Source organism: Bos taurus, chromosome 15 (assembly GCF_002263795.3).
Source record: "Bos taurus isolate L1 Dominette 01449 registration number 42190680 breed Hereford chromosome 15, ARS-UCD2.0, whole genome shotgun sequence".
Taxonomy (NCBI): Eukaryota; Metazoa; Chordata; class Mammalia; order Artiodactyla; family Bovidae; genus Bos; species Bos taurus.
Window position 1 is genome coordinate 31280470 of NC_037342.1, and position 18815 is coordinate 31299284.

General features: G+C 48.8%; 1 protein-coding gene and 1 long non-coding RNA gene across 3 annotated transcripts in view; both read left to right on the forward strand.

Moving 5' to 3' along the window:
• Positions 1 to 18815, forward strand: part of GRIK4 (glutamate ionotropic receptor kainate type subunit 4) — a 493259-nt gene that overhangs the window by 166365 nt on the left and 308079 nt on the right. The window lies entirely within an intron of this gene.
• LOC132342320 (uncharacterized) lies at positions 16095 to 16893 on the forward strand. Its single transcript, XR_009490651.1, has 2 exons — positions 16095 to 16266; positions 16661 to 16893. It is a non-coding gene; the product is annotated as an uncharacterized lncRNA (long non-coding RNA).

The window sequence follows — 18815 nt, forward strand, 5'->3', positions numbered from 1 at the left end:
TAACACGCTCTTTGTTGTTCTGGTTCAGTCCCTAGGTTGTGTCCGACTCTTTGTGAGCCATGGACTGCAGCACACCAGGCCCCCCTGTCCCTTACCATCTCCTGTGGTTTGCCCAAGTCTGTGTCCTTGAGTCAGTGATGCTATTCAACCATCTTATCCTCTGTCACCTTCTTCTCCTTTTATCTTCAATCTTCCCCATCATCAGGGTCTTTTCCAATGAGTCGGCATTTCACGTCAGGTGGCTGACATGTGTTAATTCAGTTTCCCCAACAACCTGCCAGGTAGATAGAAGTAGACACATCTCGTAGAAGAGGAGTCTGAGGCTCACGGAGTCTGTGGCTTGCCCAGCTCTCATGCAGTGGAGTGGTAGCCTCCAAAGGAAAGAGAGGGGAGGACATCTGGGCGGGGACAAAGGGGACCTCTTGAGTCAAGTTGGAGGGCAGCCTAGGTGGCAGAGTCCTGAATAACCTGTTAGTGTGTTCTCTCTCTTCTCTCTTTTTTTTTTTTGGTTGAGTGGCATGCAGGATCTTAGTTCCCTGACCAAGGGTTGAACCTATGCCCCCTGCAGTGGAAGCTTGGAGTCCTAACCACTGAACCTGCAGAAAAGTCCCGCAGTACATTTTTTTTTTAATTGGGGTATGATTATTTTACAATGTTCTATTAGTTTCTACTGTACAACAAAGTGAATCAGCTGCATGTGTACATACATCTCCTCCCTCTCGAGCCTCCCTCCCACCCCGCTCCATCCCACCTCTTTAGGTCATCACAGAGCACCGAGCTGAGCTCCCTGTGCTCTGCAGAAGCTTCCCACTTGCTGTCTATGTACACAGGGTAGTGTATATATGTCAGTTGTACTCTCCGAATTTATCCCATCCTCCCCTCTGACTGTACATTCTCTATGGGTAAGACTGAAAGCCACAAGGGCCAGCGTGCCAACGCCTAGGACCTTAAGAAATCAGACTGACTAAAGCAAACAGGCCGGTGATGGCAGGAAACATCGTGTTTTCTTAAGCGTATCAGGATGAATCTCCGGAAGGAAACTCGGAAAGGCCCCAGTGGCAGTGGTATTAGAGACAAGGGAGGGGGTTATTTTTTCCTAACTCAAAGCCATGCATCACAGAGCTGATTTCCAAATAATTTTGGTGCATGCCTTCCTATGTTCATGGGTGCTTGAAGGGCCTGGTTTCCCCAGGGTCTCATATGGCCCCTCCACTCACGCGATGACCCACACTATCTGCTTCTCTGCCAGAGGAAGCCCTACCTGGCAGAGACATACATGATTTGAGAGAACTGGCATGGTGATATTTTGTCAGAATTTCAAAAACCTGTCTCCAGCCCTGCAAAGTGGTTTACAAGAGTCTTGGGATGGGGACTGAGTCATTAGCTCTATTTTGGCGGGAGGGTGTGGGGGGAATGTGTTGTTTCAGGGGGAGGTGGAAATCATGGAGAGAGATTTGGGTTTGGTGTAGAAAAATGCTTATCCAACAGATGGGATGGGTTCTGATGCTGAGGTCCTCACAGCTGGAGATGGCCACAGCTGGGCTGGACAGAGATTTCAGCATCATGGGGGGGCGGGGGGTGGAGCGGGGGCTGGACCTCTTACCTTTAGGACCCTTTCCAAGCTGGGATACTGTGCTAGAATACTGCAGCCTTTGGTCTGTTCTCATACTATGAGGGAGGCAGCCCATTATCATTGTGTTCTCATTAACAGCCACTCACCAGAGCTTAGAATGGAGGCAGCCATCTGCCCGATTTAAGCCATGACCCCATTCGGCCACAGTTGCTTAAGCAGGATAAGAAGGGAAGCCCTACTAGTTCTGCTTGCTCGGTTGGTGTAGCCCTGCCTGGACGTTTCTTTTCTCCCCGTGGCCACTGCTGAGGAGTCAGAGATGCGCGGGTGATGGCGGTGGCCGCTGCCAACTCTCAACCAAGTGCCTGGGTGTGTGCGAGCCCGAGTGGGCGGGAGGCACGAATCCCACTCACAGCCTCGCGGCTCAGCTGCAGGCGAGACAGCGGTCACACTTAGCTCTCATTAGTCTGGATGCGGGGGCACGCACTCCATATCGGCTGGACAAGGGCTGCAGGCATGCCTGGTCACCCAGCAGCCATCCTGTATCTTTTTGGTGTGTGTTTCTTCCCATTGAGCTGGGTTAGGGGCCGATAAGCTCGTGGCAGCTCCGGAACCCCTTTAGCCCACATCGATGAGGGGCGTGGTCCAGAGGGAGGAGCCTGCTCATCGAGTCCGGCCTCAGCAGATGGGTGATGAAGGGGGACCTTATCCAAACCCCGGCCAGGAGGCGTCGCCACCATGCTAGATTCAGGAGGAAAGCCAACCTAACTGGGGTGGGTGAGCACCTGATGCAGCCCTTGAGAGGGTCTCTTACGTATTTCCCTCCCCCCTCAGCCCGCTCTCTCCTGACTCACCGGGTGCCTTCCATGGCCATTCCAAGCTCACTGGACACCATGGAGCCTGCTGTGTTCCACATGGCACTGGGGTTGGCCTGGGAAGCCTCCAGCATAAAGTAGAGCTAGATGCTGGATCCTGGGCTCTAACCTGGGTTTGGATGTGAGCACCACCGTTTACTAGTTGTGTGACCTTGGGAGACAACTCAGTTTCTTGGTGCTTCAATTTCTTCAGTATGGCATGGATGACAGTAGTTGCTTCCTCATATGTTTATGAGAATTCAATGAGTTCCCTGGTGGCTCAGTTGGTAAAGAACCCACCTGCAATGCAGGAGATGCAGGAAGATCCCCTGGAGAAGGAATTGACAACCCAGTATTGTTGCCTGGGAAATCCCATGGACAGGAGCCTGGTGGGCTACAGTCCATGGGATTGCAAGAGTTGGACACGACTTAGTGACTAAACTACTACTACCACTACCTACAGAGCGCTTAGAAAAGTGTCAGGCATGTATTAAGTGCTGGAAAGAGATGCCTGTTACTGGGAATGGCCCTCTTGGGCCACCCTGTGTCCATCTCTTGACCTTCCCCTGCCTGGAGCATCCTTCTCCACTCCTCCATCAAGTGCTGTATCTTCCTTCCCCTTTCCTAAATCCTGCTTTAAATTCAGGTATTTCTAAGAGCCAAGAATCTGCACCCAGTTTGGGAAGCTCTTCTAGAATTCTCAGAGCGCAAGAGGTATGCATGCTGACCGCATCACGCATGCCTTGCACTGATGACATTGGTCCACCCTGCCTGTTTTGCAAACATTTTAAAAACCTTATTTGAATTCCATCTATCCCACAAACTTAAGAATGTCCTGAGAGGCTGGATTCTATCTTCTTTACCTTTCCAGTGTCGTGGGCATTTTCCCCTGAGGTAATGGGTCCCCACTACTGGCTAGGGGATCTGAGTGATTGCCCATCTTAAAAACCTCCCTTAGCCCCACATCCTTCTTCAGCGAAACTCCATTTCTCTTCTTCCCATTGCAGAGAAACTGCAAAAGAATTCTCATGCAAAGCTGTCTCCATTTCTTCTCCTCTCTGACCTAATCCTTAGGACTCTCTCCCATCAGATTTTCACTCCCACCCACGGTGCCTCCATGGCCTCATCCAATCCCCTGTCTCCAGGACTCATTTCACCTGCAGCATTCACTCCCTCTTCCTGGAAACGCTTCTTTCTCTTGGCTTCTGGGTCACACTCCTTCTTGGTTCTTACCCTCCCTCACTAGCTCCCAGTCTCTTTTGCTATTTCCTTCTCCTGTCTCCAACCTCTGAATACATATGTGCCCCAGGGTTCTGTCCTTAGACCTCTTCTCTTTCCACCCACTGCCTGGTGATCTCATCCAGCGGCTTTTGATGCTACAACTCTGCAATGTCACCTCCAATTCTGACATCTCCCCATAACTTCAGACTTATATGCCTACTCCACATCCCCTCTTGGAGGTCTAAGAGAAACTCAAACTCGATGTGTCCAAACTTGAGCTGTGGATGTTCCCCTTCAAGCCTGCTTCTCATACCATCTCCTCCATTTCATATATGGTGATGGCATCCTATCTCTTTGGACTTAGGTCCCAACCCTTGAAGTCATGCCTGATTCCATCTTTCTCTGATATCCCATATGCTCCCCTTCAGCAGATCCTGTCTGCTGCACCTTCCAGAACCCAGCCCCTTCTGGCCACCTCTGCTGTGGCTTTCCTGTTCCAAGATAGTAGTCTCCCTGGATCACTGCAAAGCTTTCCTACTGCTTTCTCTGCTTCTCTCTTGCCCTGTCACTTTTGTTTCTCAGGATGGCAGCAAGGATGATTCTTTTAAAATATAAGCTGGATCATGTCAGCCCTCTGCTCAGCTCCTTCAATGCCTTCTCATCTCAAATCAGAGGAAAAGAAAGAGTCCTTCTGGGGTCCCTCCCTTGGTATCCTCCACGATCTGCCCCCTTGTTCTGTTACTTTTCCCCCTCATTCCTTACCCTCTGTCTCTTGCTCACTCCATACCAGCCTCCACCCCCTGGCTTCCTTGGCTTCCTCTCTGCCTAGGATAATCTTCACCTAGATGTGTGCATGTGGTTCGTGCTCTCATTTCCTATAGGTCATGCCCTGCCCACCATTTCTCTTTCTCTCTCTTCCTTGCTTTTTTTTTTTTTTAATAGCACTTGTCACCATCTGAGAAACTGGGTCCTATCTGTTTATTATGCATCTTCCCATCAACTGAAGCCCTTTGTTCTGTTCTCTGCTGTTTCCCTGGCATATAAGGCAGTGCCTGGTACACAGAAGCTTGCCTAGCTCATCAATCTTGTCCGACTCTTTGCGACCCCATGAACTGTAGCCCACCAGGCTTCTCTGTCCGTGGAATTTTCCAGGCAAGAATACTGAAGTGGGTTGCCGTTTCCTCCTCCAGGGTACACAGAAGGTGCTCACTAAATGTCTACTGAATGAGTGAGCAATGCAGACCTGAGGGAGGTCCCTGAGGAGCTTCAAATTTGAAAGCTGTTGGAAGGCAGATGGTCTCACTCGCAAAGCACTTCTAAACAAGCATTCCTCTAAACAAGGACAGTGCAGTGACCCTGCTGGCTTCCTGTCCCCCCGTTCTCTGACCCCTGCAGCAAACCGTAAGTCCCGGGGCCAATCTCCATCCCACTGAGGAAGTCCAAGCCAGCAGGTTAATGACTCAGCATCAAAACCAATCTTGGCTGCTGGTCCTACTTTGTCCCTCAGATCCAAACACTGAGCTGTTGACTAAGAGTCCTCTCCCAGCTGTGCAGCTGCTGCAGGGCTCAAGTTTCTGTCTCGTCATCAATTCTGAAACCTCACTCTCATATTTTGACTGTGTCTGAGCTTCCCCCAGGGACTGTGGCCAGGCCTTGCTTGCCTCAGTCTTCCTAGAGTCTGGGGACCTGAATCGGGACCCAGCCTCCCAGCTAGGATCCAGCCACCCGCTCCCAGCTCTTTCCTGAAGCTGCCAGTTTTGACCAGGGTACCTGCCTTTTGTCTGCCACAGATTATTCCAGTGCTGGACCCAGCCTGTCTGCTTGTCCTCAGAGTCACAGAATCTTAATGGTGGCCAGGGAACCCCAGGGTAACCCATTCCACTTTTGAAGAGCTCTGACGATCAGTTTTCCTATCTGTTGAGCCACAGTCTGTCTCTGTGAGCTCTGCCTGTCTCTCAGGAGCTGACAGAGCAGGCCTAGTGCTCTTCCTGCCGACGGCGTCTCTCAGATCTGAAGCCCTGTCATTTCACAGCCCCCAGCAGCTCCTTTCTTTCAAAGATTCATCATGAGTGCCTCTGATGGTTGCTTCCGTTTCAATATCTGGATTCTACTCATCATGCTGGTCACTGCCTTCTGAATATGGGTTTTCTCTTTTCTCCTTTCCAGGTGGGATGTGGTCTCCAAATCAGAGACAGGCACTCCCCTCATCTACTCCCTGTCCACCACCCACATGTGCTCCAGCCTGATGGGGTCTGGTCTCCAGGTTCAGAGCCCCTGGTCAGACCCAAGCACTGACCAGTGTTTCAGTTAAAAAAAAAAAAAAAGCCCATCTAGGTCCCCACCTATGTCTGTGTGAGGCGTGCCCCTCCCCCGCCCCGGCTCCTCTCAGGCTGGCTTTGCTCTTGACCCCAGAGCCGATGCTCTTTGAAAGCTGGCGGCACGTTGCCCCGTGTCTGAAGATATCTGTGTTAAGGAGGCAAGTGCTGGGAGGTTCCCCAAGTTGTGTCACCCCTGTGGTTTCTTCCAAGATGTGCTTTTCCGTCCTTTATAGAACATGGTCTTTCAAGCAGGCAGTGACACAGGCAGGGGAGGGAATGCCACTTTGCTGGCAACACTCATAAATTTCCCCCAGTGCCAGGGATCTAACAACATGAGACTTTGAGCTTTCAGCTCACAGATGAAAGAACAGGGATTTTCCCCGAGATGACAAGAGAGGGAGGTAGATAGCCCTGGGGACCTCCACAGCAAGCTCTGCTAAGGGCTTGCCAGAAAGGCACCAACCCCAGCCTGTGGGGGAGCATAGTGGCGGTGGGTGGCCCTGCACCTCTGGGCAGCCATCAGGAAGCCCCAGGCCAGCGGACAGGGAAGCAGGGAGCTTTCTGAAGGCCATCGTGGGGACACTCCCTGCTCTTCCTGGAGCCTTTGGGGTTTCTGAACATAAAGGGACCTTTACCTTTAATGTCAATTTCCCTTTTAGAGCCAGTTGGGAAAACCTTGAGTGCTAAAGGAATTTAAAATGGAAATGAGTGGAGTTGGTGGAGATGAAATAGCATGTAAGTCAATATAAGTATCTGTGGATTCACCCCCGTTGGAGCACTCCCTATATTTAGTCAACTTCTTCCTTGTCTGCCCAGGAATTATCTTACCAGCTGAGCCACAAGGGAAGCCCAGGAATTATCTACCAGAGAGTAATACTGGCCTCTGGGCAGGACCGCTTCTGGGGGGTGGGCAGGGGGCTGTTGCTGTCGGCTTGTGATGACAGCCTGGCGGGCTTCATTTTGGATCTTGATTCAGTGCCTGTCTTACCATGAAGTCATAAGTATGTTCATCTCGGGGAGCTTGGGGTTCACATTCACGTCTTCATATCCTCAGCATCATGGACAAGGCAGCCTCGAATTAAAAATCCATGGGTGTGACTCTCTGTTACTAACCATGTTCTTTTAGGCAAATTATTCAACCTTTTTCATGCTCAGTTTCCCATCTGTAAGCTAATAGATAATCTGTAAGATAAAAGATAATGCTTTCCCATAGGAGGAGGTTATCATATTAAATGAAAAGAGATATGTAATATCATATGTACCATCCATGGTTTGTAGCATCTAGTAATATTTAGACAATATTAATTCCCTTTCTTTTGTTTCTTTAAAAAAAACAGTAGTTTGCCCAACATTATGGCAGGCGTAATTCTGGGTGGCATTGCAGGGCTGTTAAATGGAATTGGGCTTTATTGACATACAAACTTGAAATTGAATTAGCGTGTGACCTTGGGCAAATTATTTAGCCTCTGTTTTCTACTAGATAATGGGGTAGTTATATACACCCTATATACTGAGATTTATGTATGATAATGTATCCAAAATGGATAGCACAGTGCCTGATAGTTAGTAGTTCAATAAATAGTAGTTATTAAAAGTAGTTCTACCATAGTTATTATTACTATAGCTTTCTCCTGCTGCCATCACAAATTACCACAAACTCAGTGGCTCAATCCAGACAAGTGTATTAATTTATGGTCAGAAGTCAGGCTGAGCTAAAACTAAAATGTCAGCAGGACTGTGATCCTTCTTGGAGGCTCTAGGGGAGAATTCATTTCCTGCTCATTTTGATTGTTGGCAGAATTCAATTCCTTGCAGTCACAAAATCAAGGTTCTTGTTTTATTACTGGCTGTCAGCAGAGCCTGTTCCCAGCTTCCCGAGTGCTGCATGCCTTGGCTCATGGCCCCCTTCTTCCATTCTCAAAGCTCTGGGTCACTTCATTCTCACATCACAGCTCCCTGACCTCAGCCAAGGAAATGTTCTCCAATTTTAAGAACTCACCAGATTATACTGAGCATGCTGAGATGATCCAGGATAATCTCCCCATCTCAAGGTCTGGAACCTTAATGACATCTGCAGAGTCTGTTCTGCCCTGGAAAGTAACACGGTGGGAGACTCTGGGGATTAGGACATGGACATCTTTGGGGGCCATTATTCTGTTCTTCTGTTTGGATAGCTTCCAAGATAGGAGCCTGAGCCTCTTGAAAGCTTTCTCATGAGCAGAGCTGTGTGCAGGGGACCACACTTGCGCTTGGAAACTGGCCCCAGGCCAACCCGTGACCCTATTGCCTGACTCCTGTTATGGTCAACCATTCTGCATGAGAACCAGACAGTCCAGAGCCCTGAAGTGGATGTGTTTCCTCGATGGGCAGAGGGAACCCGGCAGGACAGCCACATGACTGTCACTGAGACTGTGCCACAGGAGAGAGAGAGAGTCACAAAGGGACTGTGTAACGGGAAGCTCTTCATCACGGTGATTTAACGTGTCAGGGTTCCAAAGGAGTAACCTCCAAGTAGAGTGTTATCTGAGGCCGCGTCACGTGGGCTCTGCTGGGCTTGGCTTGGAGTGATGTGTTTATTTCCTGCCGTGGGGCCAGGAAAGAATTATGTCCCCCCAGAGTCTCAGCAGACTTTCTCTTACTCTGCTTGTCATCTTTCCAGAAAGGGACAGATCCTCTGGTGTTTTAGGAAAGCATGTGATATTAGAAGATACTGCCATGGGTCAGGAGTTAGGAAACCTGGGCTTTAAGGCTGATCCAGCTTGTTTCTCTTGGTCCTTATTTAACGCTGATAGTGCCCTGCAGTGGGCTGAGGCTCTGTGGGAAATACTGGGAACAGGGTATTTTGTTGTTAAGGTTCTAATATGAAAAGGCAAGACTCAGACATGAAGGAACTCCAGGGTAGCATAAAGCAGAAAGGCCTTGAGTGCTAACGGGCTAGTTCCAGAGTTAAGCAATGGTCGTCGGCACTTTGAGCTTTTTGCCTTCTTGACATGTCACCTGTTTCCATCTAATGAAAGGATGGTGGCCCATCACTTTCAAGGACTGTATCCAGGGGCTGGAATGACATTCATGTGCACTGAGCATCTAATATGTGCCCATCACTGACTATAAATTATATAATTTAGGTTTTGCAACAGTCTTCAGAGGTGGGTTGGATGATGCCTGGTCTGTAGGTATAGAATCCAAGGCTTGGAGGGATTGAGGTCCCCCATGCGGAACATAGAAGACCCTGGATTTGAACCCAGACTTCTTTGGCCCCAAACCTGTGCTCTGTCTGTCACACTAGGTACTTCTCATTCTTGCACCCACTGTACTCCCTTCGAGGAACCCCTGGGAGGAGTGGGAAGAAGGTGACCATGAAGGAGGTCTACCCAAGACCCCTAGGCCACTTGGATTTCTTTCTCTCTCTCTCTCTTTTTGGCTGCACTGGGTCTTCATTCCCATGTGCAGCTTTCTTTGTTTGCGGCAGGCAGGGGTGTACTCTCTCACTGCAATGGCTTCTTGTGCTGTGGAGCACGGGCTGTAGGCTCGAGGGCTTCGGTAGTTGCGGCACATAGGCTCAGGAGTTGCGGTACCCGAGCTCAGTTGCCCCAGGGCATGTGAATTCTTCCCAGACCAGGGATTGAACCCGTCTACCCTGCATTGGCAGATGGGAGTTCCTTAATTTCTTTAGAGAAGCAGAAGGCAGACGCCAAGCCTGAGCCCCCCTCGTTGCCCCCTCCTGCCCTTGCAGGTTTCCTTTGCAGACATTGGAGAGAGAGAAATTAACTTAAAATTGAACCACACGAGTAGCGCTGAAGGCACCTTTAGGCTAAAAATAAGAGCAGAGGCTGCGCTGCTCGGAGGGGACGAATCTGCTCGTTGCCTTTATTTATAGCCGCCTATTTATTAGATTCCAAATGATGTTTAACCAGGAATCATATGGCAGTGATCTTTGATTACTTATGTGGCTAATGGCTGAACATATATTATTATTGCTATTTATCCTGCCCTGTTAAATGTATCTGGTGCTTCTCTCCCAGGAAGGTGCCAAGGAGAGGGGCCCAGAGGGTCCCTGCCTTGTAAGATCAGCACAGTGCCCCAGGGGAAGGAGAGTGAAGGTGGCTTGACTGGTGACCAGGTGACAGGCTCTGCCAGGAGTGTTTTTAAATTATTATTATTATTGTCCACATTGCATAGGATGCAGCATCTTGGTTCCCTGACCAGGGATCAAACCCACACCCCCTGCAGTGGAATCACTGAGTCTTCACCACTGTACTACAGGAAGTCCCAGGAGTATTTTTTTTTAAAGGGTGAACAACCCTTTGAAATAGAGGGAGTGGAGATGGGAGTTGGAGAGGACACTCTAAAAGGGAAAGAAGAGTGTAAAGTAAGAGAGTAAGAGTTGGGACTTTTGGAGTCAGAAATATCTAGCCTTAAAATAATAATAACATTATTAAATATTTGGTTATGTATCAGGGACTATGCTGTTCAAAATCACTTAATTCTGCCATCATGTCCATTTTACAGATGAGAAAGCTGAGGCTCACAGAGTAAATAAGTTACCCAGGATCACACAGCTGGTATGAGGCTGGAACCAGCATTCAAACCCACACCCTGTCTGCCTCTGGAGAGCATACACTCATTATTACTGCCCTGCCCTACTTCAAAACCAGTGTTCTCTCCTCTTTACTTGCGTATGTGCTCAGTCCCTCAGTCATGTCCAACCCTTTGCGATCCTTTGGACTATATCCTGCCAGGCTCCTCTGTCCATGGGTTTTTTAGGCAAGAATATTGGAGTGGGTTGCCATTTCCTCCTCCAGGGGATCTTCCCAATCCAGGAATCAAATCCACGTCTCCTGTGTCTCCTGCGTTGCAGGCGGATTCTTTACCTGCTGAGCCATGGGGGAAGTTCCCTCTTTTGCCTAAGCTTAACTTTTTGAGTAAACAGTCCATGAAGAGAATGGAAATCGTGTCCCTGAGGCCTGGAAAGAGTACAGAGACTGGAGTTCTTGACTTCCCCTGTGCTCTCCTGGGGTGCTTAGGATGCATTGCCAGCAGTCTCCAGGGCATGTTGTGCCCAGGGCCACGGGGGACCACCTGGAGTGGACCACTGGGTTTGGGCAGGAAGTGGGAGGTTCAAGATGTTGAGTAAAGCTTCCTCTGCTTCCTTGCCCAAGCCTCAGGGTGGGGCTGCCAGGGCATCTGAAGGTGGAGGTGGTGGGGGCCAGGGCACTTCTGGGCCCTGGTGCCCAAGGATCGGAAGCCGTAGCATCTCCACGCCCCCGCCCCCAACATCTAAGGAGGGCTTTAATGGGGGGAGGCTCAAGAAGTGCCTTTCCGGGGCACCTGAAGCCTTCGCAGGCGGGCTGCAGACCATCCAGACAGCCCCAGCCTTCATCATCACGCCCCCATTTCCATCCCTGACCCGTGAACACTTGCCATCAGGCATCCTGCCCTCCAGACACACTGGGGCCCTGGAGCACCTCTGCGTCTCTCATCCCTGGGCCTTTGCTCCATCTGCTTTATCTACTTATCTCCTCACCTTGACTCCCCCTGCAGAATTTTCTTCAAAACCTCGCTCTTCTTCTAAGAAAATTTCCATGACTGTACTTTCCTTCTCCATAACAGGGCTGTCTGCCCTTCCCTGCTCCACTGTGCACTGCGGGCGGCCAGCTCCACCCCAGCCTTCGGCTCATGTCACATAGAGATGAGAGTTGTTCAGGCGTTGGTTTCCCTGGAGGCCAAGACCGCCCCTCTCAGCCTTGCTCATAGCAGGTGTTCAGTAAACATTGGTGGAATGAATGAATGAATGACTCAAGTCTTACCCCCGGCTGCCATGAAGAAGGTGTTTGTGCCCCTTGGGACTGTATACCCTGTGACTTTGAAAATGGGGACCCTGGGGCAGGAAATGGGACTACATGAGCTAAGTTACTCATCCTGAGACAGAACAGCAAGGAGCCTGGAACATTCTGGTGGGAGTGGAGGTGTTGGCCAGCTGAGTGTCTCAGAATTTAGAAAGGAGTAGAAAGAGACTCGGACCGGGAGCACCCTCCCTGCACCCCTCCTCTCCCCATAACTCGACATGCAGTCTCTGGCCTTTTCAATTCTAGCAGGCACTCCATTGGAGCATTTGACCTTTAGAAGGAGGACTGTGTGCTCGGGCTGGCATCACAGGGGCCCCCTGCCCGGCATGACTCTGATGCCCGACTCTCACCTGGGGAGGCTCTGCCCCACAGTGGGGTGGACCGGCCTCCAGCCCTTTCACTCCATCCCTCGGTGCCCTTCCCTTCATCTCTGCAGACATCACCAGCGGCTGCCTGGGGTTTGGCCAGATGCAAGGGCGCTTGAAGAGAGGCTCCTTAGATAGGCTCAGGAAGGGATGTGGTTGGAGGAAGAGTAGAGAGGGATGGGGAAGATGCAGGTGGGGGCAGGACTGTGCTTGGAGAAGTGGGGCTCAGGCCGGAAGCCTGGGGGGAGAGTGAGCCCCAGCCCTGCGAGCTGTGGGATGCTCCAGGATCACGTTGCCCCTCTGGGCTCCCGTTTCTCCGGCCATGGTTCCCCGCGCTGTCCCGCCCAGGGCTCTGTCTCTGGGCAGCTCCTCTCTCTGGAGGCTGCAGCATATGCGAGTGTGCCTCCACCTCCTCCGTTGTTTCCCTTCTGCCCCGCTCAGTATTTACCGTCCACCTGGGTCTAGATTATCCCCTGATTAAGTGCCATTTAGCTGTTGGCTGCCTGTTCACTGAGTTTTATGGACACATTCAGCGAGGCACAGGGGCCAAGGCCTGATTTTGGAGAGGGGGGTAATGAGAACAGGGCAGCAGTGGCCCACTTAGATTGGATTTTAATAAAGTTTCCAGCTAGCCTAAATTATCGCATCACAGGCGGCCCAGCGATGGCTGAGCATAACTGGTCAGCCCCCCACTGCTGCCTCCCCTCGCTGGGGCAAGCTGGAAAGTTCAGAGTTGGGGCTGGGGGTGGGGCATGGAGGAGGGGGGCTGCTGGAGGGGAAGTGCTCATCTCCAGCAGAGGACCCTCCTTGACCGCAAGGGTAGGGCTGTTGGGAAGCATGCTCAAGGTAAAGGGTCTCCGAGGGGAGGCAGGATGCCTGCTCTTTCAGCAGCTGTTAATTAGTTGCAGATGATGAGATAATTCATAAAAATTAGCAGTGATTTCCTTCATTGTGTTAATATCACTGGGCAATAAAACTGCTGTTAAGGATGACTTTTCTCTGCATCGAAGAGCAGGATGTCAAGGAAAAAAAAGAGCCCTCAGTGGGGTGGAGGGAGGTAAAAAGGAAAACAGAACTGGTGAGAGAATGACAGGGGGAGTGATTTCCAAGCTTTGGCTGGAATCATCGGAAAGAAGTCAAATTGAAATGCAAATCCTGTGTCTCTCTGAGCCCTGGCTGGGAAGAAATGCATTTGGTGGTGTCACCTTGGCAGTCGATGGGCAGCCAGACGGATGGCGGGGAGGGCTTCCCCCAGCTGCTCAGTGGAAGGGAAGATGGCCATGGCCTCAGCTTCCATCCCCATCAGGGAGTCGGCCTGGGCCCCCAGGAGAATTCTCCAGAGAAGAGACATGCTTGCTTATGAGGCATGTGAAGCCCTGCATGATCTGGCCTTGACCCCTTCATCCGCATCTCTTAGAGCTTTTCTCCTGTCTCGCCCAGCTCTGCGCACACTGGCCTAAGGTCAGTTTCTTGAATGTGGCCCCCACCTTCCTGTCTTAGGGCCTCACACATACTTTGTCTAGACCATAATTTGACCTCCTCTCCATTTCTTTCATCTCTATGTAAAGTGTCATTTCTGTAGATAAGCCTTCTTTGAGCTGTACTACTAGCTCCCGACACAGCGTCCACATTACTTATGGGGAGTGAGAGATGGATGAATAGAATCTTTTCTTTAAAAAAAAAAAATTATTTTTGGCTGTGCTGGGGCTTCGTTGCTGCAGGCAGGTTTTCTCTAGTTGCAGTGAGCAGGGGGCTATTCTCTTCTCATTGAGGTGGTTTCTCTTGTTGTGAAACACTGACTCTAGAGCCAGGGCTCAGTTTCTGTGGCATATGGGTTTAGATGCCCTGCGGCATGAGGGATCTTCCCAAACCAGGGATCAAACCCCTCTCTCCTGCATTGGCAGATGAGTTCTTAACCACTGGACCACCAGGGAAGTCCTGGATGAAGAGTGTTTTCCCTGCTTAAACACTTCCCCAGTCACTTGTTACCTCCAGGTTCAAACTCGAGTGCATATTCATTTGCTAGGGCTTCTGTACCAAAATACTGAGTGGCTTAAACAACAGATAATTATTTTCTCACTGTTCTGGAGCTGGAAATCCAAGGTCAAGGTGCTGGCCAGGCATGGTTTCTCCTGAGGCCATTCTCCTTGACTTGCAAATAACCACCTTCTCATCCTTTTCTCACGTGGCGTTTCCTCTCTGCACATGCCCTTCTGGGGTCTCTCTGTGTGTTCATATTTCCTTTTCTTGCCAGGACACTAGTCAGATTGAATTAAGACCTGCCCTCATGACCTCGCTGTAACTCAGTGGTCTCTTTAAAAGATGTATCATGAAATACAGTTACAATCTGAGGTACAGAGGATTAGGTTTCAACATATGGATTTTAGGGGAACCCGGTTTGGCCCATAGCAGCATCCCATGTGATCTAGTCCCTGCCCATCTCACCAGTCACATCTCCATCTACCCTCTTAACTCTGTTCTGCCGAAAGCCCCCTAAACAGGTCATACTTTACCTGTCACCATACTCAGAAGAATTTTGTCCATGTGTCTGGCTGATGAATCCAGACTCATTCTCTAAAACCCAGTTTAAATGTCACGTTCCCCAGGAAGTGTGCCCTGGCACCATCTCTCCCTCCTTTTACTGTTCACACTCTCCTAGGTCTTCTTGCCTTATGAACACCTGTATTGTAACAGGTTTGCTTATGACTTATCATCATCTGGGCATGCTTAGTTGTATCCGATTCTTTGCGACCCCATGGACTATAGCCCGCCAGTCTTATCTGTCCGTGGAATTTTCCAGACAAGAATACTGGACTGGGTTGCCATTTCCTTCTCCAGGGGATCTTCCCTACCCAGGGCTCGAACCTGGGTCTCTTGCACTGGCAGATGGATTCTTTACTGTCTGAGCCACAAAGGAAGTCTCTTTGTGGCTGTGAACTTGCTGTGCTCTTCTGAGAGTATTGACTAGCACAGAGAGGGTACTCTGTAAATTGTTGAGGGTACAGATGAATGCTCAAAACTCTTTTGAAAGCTCAGAAAATGATTTGGGTTTTAATAACCTAGGCCAGAGATGATGTTGGCTTATATTAGGTGGTGACTGTGGGGATGGTGAGAAGTAAATGGATCTATCTGAAGTTGAATTGACCAGTCTTGGTAGTAGATAGATGTGGAGGTTGATTGGAGGGTTAGGAATGACCAGGTTTCCAGCTTGACCAGCTCAGTATCCAGAGGTGTTATGTATTAAGAAGGGGAAGAGTGGAATAGGAGCAGCCTTGGGATTGGCAGGGTAGGGGAGATCAGGAATTGTAAGATATTCAAGTCAGCATGTCAGGCAGTCAAATGGTTATAAGATAGTGGATCTCAGAAGAGAGGTCTTGGACAGACAGGTAATAGGGGGATCATGTAAGTGTTATCCCCACCCATGAGATCAGGCCATCTTCTAGGGAGAGAACAGTGTGGGGAGTTTTAGGACTGAGCAGCCTAAAATGTTTGCTCAAAAAAGAAAGATACCATTTTGCAAAGTAGGCATAGTCTAGTGAATGCACAATAAATGACATGATTGAAGTACCTACAAGACTTAACCAGCTGAAATATTTTAACTGTTAAGAAAGAATGGAAAACTTAAATTAAAAAAAAAAAAAATATATATATATATATTTGGCTGTGGTGGGTCTTAGTTGCAGCATGCAGGATCTTTAATTGCGGCATGTGGGAACTAGTTCCCTGACCAGGGATTGAACCCAGGCCGCCTGAATCAGGAACTTGGAGTCTTAGCTACTGGACAACCAGGGAAGTCCCTGGAAAACTGAATTTTATATCTGTGGGGCATATTGGCCAATGATGGTACACTAGCCATAGAAAATGGGAGAATGGTTTTGAAAGGCCAGCATGTCTCTTGGTAGACCAGCTGCCACCACATGAAGCCATTGTGACCTCACACCCTGCTCTTGATAAACACTAGTCCTGAGTGTTCATGTGCCAGGCTAGGAATAGTTTTCCCTGGTGATGTGTTAGAAGATTCTTAAGGGATAAATCATGAACACAGACTTTGCAAATAAGTGCAAAACTTTTCTAGACCATTAACACTTTCTGGTAAGCCTTTTTTCCCCCCTTTTTCTGGGAGAAAGAAAAGTGGAACAAATAGAATGTACATCTGATTTAATTAATGACTGATCCATTCTCTCATTCATACTCAATATTATGAACAAACAACTGTAAGTCAAGGTTAAAAAGAAAAAGGATTCTATTTGATTCCTGACCTCCAAGGGCTGGTGGAGACAGTACTAACACAGGTGGAAAAATGAATGGCCATGTAAGACAACTTAATAACCATAAGAGGACAAAGCATTTAAGTGCCCAATGAAGGGTGCAGACAGGATGTGGTACAGGAGACTAGTAGAAGGAGAACTCGCTAACTCTGTACCCAAGTCATCTGGGAAGGCTTCTCTGTCCTCATCTGATCTAGTGAATGAAGGATGCTTTTTAGGCTGTACAGGAAGGCAGATGGAATGGAATGGAATCTCCGAGCTTGCACTTCTGTGGAAGATGACATTTAGATCTGCTGCCATCTGTTGGTGAGTGTGGGAAGGAGCCAGGAACACGGTCTGCAGTTGGTAAACCGCGAAGGGTGCCAAGAAGAACCAGGTGCTGGCACCTACCTCTCTGGGATAAGTAAGCTTTTGTCCAGTCCATTGTCATTAAAAATGACAATGATCCTCATGCCTGCAGTGTTGAAGTTACCTATTGTTGCTGTTCAGTTGCTCAGTTGTGCCCAACTCTTTGTGACCCCAGGGACTAGAACACGTCAGGCTTTCCTGTCCTTCACTATCTCCCAGAGTTTGCTCAAATTCATGTCCATTGAGTCGATGATGCCATCCAACCATCTCATCCTCCATTGCCCTCTTCTCCTTCTGCCCTCAATCTTTCCCAGCATCAGGGTCTTTTCTACTGAGTCAGCTCTTCACATCAGGTGGCCAAAGTGTTGGAGCTTCGGCTTCAGCATCAGTCCTTCCAATGAATATTCAGGGTTGATTTCCTTTAGGATTGACTGCTTTGATCTTCCTGTCCAAGGGACTCTCAAGAGTCTTCTCCAGTACTGCAGTTTGAAAGCATCAGTTCTTCAGTGCTCAGCCTTCTTTATGTTCCAACTCTCACACCTGTACATGAAATTACCTGGGATTATGTTAAAATGCATAATCTCAAACTCTACCCTACACCTACAAAATCAGTATCTACAAGTTAGGCCCCCCCCAAGGGGATTCTCATGTTCATTAAAGTTTAAGAAACATTAATCTAAGTCCTGGTGATTTAAGAACCTTCTGGGGCCCTTCCCAGGCCCTCCTCCCTGGAGATTCCAATTAGTGGGACTAGGATGACACCTGGAAATTCATATTTTTAACATGTACCCCCAGATGATGACTTTTGTGCCATCAGGAAAGTTTTGAAAGCTCTGCTCCAGCTGCAGTCCCTGTCTCTGGGTCAGGTCAGCTATTCAGCATGCATAACCTGGACATATGCACTTCTCTTTCCATTGAAATCATTCTTTTCAAGACTTCCAGCCAAAGGGCGTTTTCCTGGTCTTCATCCTCTCAACCTCCTTTACCTCTATGCAGCAGTTACAGTTTGGGTGACCTCTTGCTTTTTGAAGCTCTCTCTTGATCTTGGTTTCCATCAGCCTTTCCTATTTTTCTACTCCTAACTACTTCTTCATCTTTTTTTTTCTGATTTTTCTTCTTCCCCGATCCCTTGACTCTCCCTTCACCCTTTCTGGGCTGTCTTGTCTACTTTGTGGCTGTAATTACTATCTCGATATGAACAACTTCCACATGAGCTCTGTGTGGGAGGTCCCCCACGTGTGATAGCACCATTCAGGCTGAGGGTCAGTCATGCTGCTCTCAGAGGCAGCAGGTATGTGGGCTTTAGAACTCAGCCACCCTGAGCCTGAACCCTGCTGTCCACTTGGCAGCTGATGGATCTTGAATAAATTAATTTACTTTTGAGTCTCAGTTTACCTCTAGAGTGAGATGAATAATATCTATGAATACTTCAGAGGAACATTTCTGAGACCAGTTGGGAAATGTATATAAAATGCATGACACATAAGAAATGCTTCATAAATGTCATTCTTTTTAAAAAAAATCTTCTTGATAGACACCTTCATCGAACGGAATTTGTTGTACCCATGCTGCATTTTTTCAGCTGTGTCTTTGCTCATAATCTTCCCTCTGCTCGGATCATTTCCAGTTTTGCTGCCTTTCAAGGTCAAATTCTGTTGCCACCTTGGCACCAAAGTCTGTGATCAACTCAACACCAAATCAGCTTTTGCACAAATTTCTGTATTTCTGTTACTCTTGTAATACATAAATCACTAATACCTTGTGTTATAATTGGTCAGGCATATGCCATCTTCCTTGCAAGAGTAAAAGCTCTGTTTGGACCAGGTTCCTGTCCTTCTAATAGTTTTATTCCCCCAAAGGCCTGCAGAGTGCCTGTCTTTTATGCCAGGGAAGCTCAGATGTCCCACTGGTCGTGAATGGACTGCATCACCTTTGCCTGTGAAAGCCAAGACATTACTCTCCATTACATATGCTAATAGAAGAGCAGTGATGTGGAGAATCAAAATAACCAACTGTCCCAACATT